The sequence below is a fragment of the Mya arenaria genome, chromosome 16 (assembly GCF_026914265.1).
Source record: "Mya arenaria isolate MELC-2E11 chromosome 16, ASM2691426v1".
NCBI lineage: Eukaryota > Metazoa > Mollusca > Bivalvia > Myida > Myidae > Mya > Mya arenaria.
In genome coordinates, this window is record NC_069137.1 from 12,921,655 (window position 1) to 12,925,487 (window position 3,833).

The window sequence follows — 3,833 nt, forward strand, 5'->3', positions numbered from 1 at the left end:
CGCTTTTTCTAAGAAGATAATGACAAAACAAATCAGTAACGTATTATTCACTTGAGAAACAACCACCAGAAACCATACATTATAATTCCACTTAGAAAAATGATTTGTTTTAATGAATGTAGTGCAGTTAATCTCTCCAAAACAAATTTAAAGGTGCACTTGACAATTATAATTGAATATTTGATACTGTATAAAAGCGGTAACATCAGGGAAAAAATGCACAATAAACGATAAGAAGGTACAACATTCGCTCTAGGCGGTAGGTCCCGGCGCGAGCCCAAGACTGTCTGTACATCATCTTTCCGCGTTTCTATAGCCTATTTAAACAAAGCGACACACGAACCTTCCCTAGATTGAATAGCAAACTGATATTGCCACTAACCGTTGTTTTCTTGATTCCATCGTGTATGCGGTGGAACAACTTCTTCCATGTGTCGATCTCTTTGTTATATATAAAGGAGATAGGTTGCCCCTCTTTTCCATTTCTAACCTACGCCCCTTAAAAGGGGTTTACATACTTAATTATTATACGGCTCCAGTTATTAAGTAGAGTCCGAAAAATTAAACCGTGGTGTATTAAACAGCAAACCGTTTTAAAACAGTGTTGTTGTATTTTAAACTTTGGCATAACACATGTAAATGTGGGGTAGACAATGTATAACAAAATAAGATATTTTGAACATTGTTTAAGATTCAAAGATTCGTTTAAATATGTATCAAAATGAATCTAGGAACATTTTAATTCATTCAAAAATGGTTCTTATATAGTTTTCCCATCAATTTATAAAAAGTATTCAATTACAAATCGAACTTCAGTTTTTCAGACATACTCATTCGTTTTACGATGTCTCTCCCAGAGGAGTCCGACTGCAAATATTAATTGTTCAGATATAAAGAATGTGTCATTGGTAGCACGACACCTAGTTTAGTTTCAAATATTTTTACTATTTGTGGGATTATATTGTTATAAAGTGGGGGTTGATGTTTTCACTTAAACCCAGGTTATGGTTACACGATAGAAGTCGAGACAACCGTTGAGTATAAAAAACCCCAAAAGGAATGAGGTCACAGAAGCGGAATTTTAACGGGATAATGAGGCTTAAATTGAAATTGATTCGATTGACATAATATTTTGTTTAATTTTGACTGACGAAGAGGTATATCACTGTTATATTATTAAAAGGCATTTACTGCATGTTTTAAAGACAAATTAACACATAACAAACACTTTGCAAACACCTAGCAGTAAATGCACAGTTGTTTTTATGTAAGGTTTCTTCGTGTTTCTTAACATGACTTTTACCTCAAATATACACCAATGATATATCTGAATCAATACGTTGAATAAATAACTGAGTCGGAAATAAAAACGTATGTTTTATAATTATCAAGGTTTAAACAAAATCCTTATTGAGTTACATGGAAAAGAGCTTTCATATGAAATACGTTTAAGCGACATGCAATATACATTGATTTTTATTACTTCTTCAGGAAGGAACGCTTAAGATCATATCGTTATTTACATGAAGCTTACAAAGGACATTTTTCCTGCAAAATAAGAGGGAAGAACAAAAACAATAACACTAACATAATTTTACGAATATTTGAATTTGTTTGAATTTTATTCATAATCTACACTGAGCAGAGATTATCGATTGAAAATTAAAAAAATGCACTTTTGGGACATATAAATTTGCATAGGTCCTTAAGTACGAATGTCCTGAAAATCTTGTGACAGCATATCATCAACTTTTATGTATTTACTTCAATCTTTGATTCGCATAACTTGACGTAAGAACGTGAATGATTCTGTATTTAAGACACAACCGTTTCATTCATTGGCAGTATATTGTCCTTAAGTCTATAATAAATTCATATAGTGTACTAGATGCCATTTTTTCTAAATCGAACAACTTATAGAATATTCAGTGTTTCACATATATTTTACTGTTTGAAATTATGGAATAAAACGAAAAGGACTTTATGGACTTATGCATGGCATAAAACGATATATTAATCAACTTTTAACCCTACCGAGCCGGTAAACAAACACTTACTATTACAAATTTTGATGATGTATTATCCACGTTGTGGTGACAAAACTTTTCTTTTTCTTTTTTGATTTCGTTTTTACATGAAAGAATGAGGTATTTCAGAGTATGATTTTACATATCGGTCTAACCATAAACTATTAAATACATGTCACCACAAAAACATAACGTCAAACGAACGAACGCATCAAGAAAGAAAATATCGGAAAAAATGTATATGTTATAAGCAATGTTTCAATTCTTCTCATTTAAAGCTTGTACACAACCATTGTACTAATAGAAGTCCAGAATGATACGTGGTGTATGCTATGCAAGTTGATGGTGTTATTTTGATAAAGCTTCGGGTCCAAGTACATTGTAGGTTTTTGACCCACACCTAATTCATTCAATAACAAATATTCAAATATAGAAAATAAATTATATTCAGTGAAAAAGAGCATACACTGGACTAGGGGCGACATGTTTATGTCTAGATAGTCCAGTATGGGCAATAATTATCTCGTTCTTGAATACTAAATTGGAAAACAATCGAACGCGGGCCGTTTGAAAAGAAAAAAAACAAAAAAAAACAAACAAAAACAACATAAATATGTAGATAATTTGAAAAAACAATCAGAAAAATAAATCAATAAGAAATGTCAACATATTCTTTGGTATTGAAGAAGTTTTAGAATTCAGATAGTAGTGAGGCAACTGGGAATTCAACAACAAAGAGGTCAGTTCACATTATTATATATGTATACACAGTGGACGAAACATCCTGATCTCAGAACACTCTCTTGCCAATGAACTGTCCACGAGTCTTACTCATCCTTTAAAAATATCAAAGTTACAGTACTCTAGCTTTTAGATTTTTAAGACACGCATGCTATCCAATTTCTAAATTACAACAAGTCAAGACCAATGAAAAAAACATATCCAAAAGTCAGAGCTGTGGACCACATATTTCATTTATAGTAGAGCCCGCAGTTACTCATTTGGCAAATTTCCCACAAACAAATGGGATTAACCCTCGGCCTCAGAAAAATGTTTCAGTCTCACTTGGGGCTGTGACGGAGTCAAGCCATAACGCAGCCTCTATAGAGTGCGGGCAGACCTTTATAAACTCAACAACGGCAATAATAGACGCCAAGTGGCGACATGTCAAGCCTGCTAAATAAGCTTCAGACACAGTCAGACTATTTTCCATGTTATTGCAACACAGGCTTACATGGAGTTCAACAGTAAGACGAAAACTATTTATTTTTGTATGATATATAATTTGGTAACGATCAACTTTAAAATTTAACAAACTCGAACATCTCAATTTATTGTGTACTCAATTAATTAATGTTTCAATAGAACTGTTTCAAATGTTGACCTCTCAGTGTTACCTTAAGGTCTGGCTGATGTGTGTGCTACGGCGCCTTATAATTGTGAAAACGTTTTGAAAATCCTACTATGAATGATCAATACAGCCAGGACAATGTTTGCTCAGGATCAGTTGAAGTACTTTGTGTACTTACGTTTTGTTGAAAATAATAGTATACATGGTAAAGTTTCAACCCGGACTAAGTTTAGTCAAAATAAGTTCCATTTACAGTATTCATTTTGATATTTAACTTGTATTGTGTCCTTGACATTTGACGTACAAATCATTGCTGTGCGTTCATACCGCTTGTAGGCTCGTACTTAGGCGGGATGCCGATCGTCCAAACTTCATAAACAGACAGAATAAAGGTACATACATTATCACTACGAAATCGTGGCTAATAAAATCAATCTTTATTAACAGAACAGAAT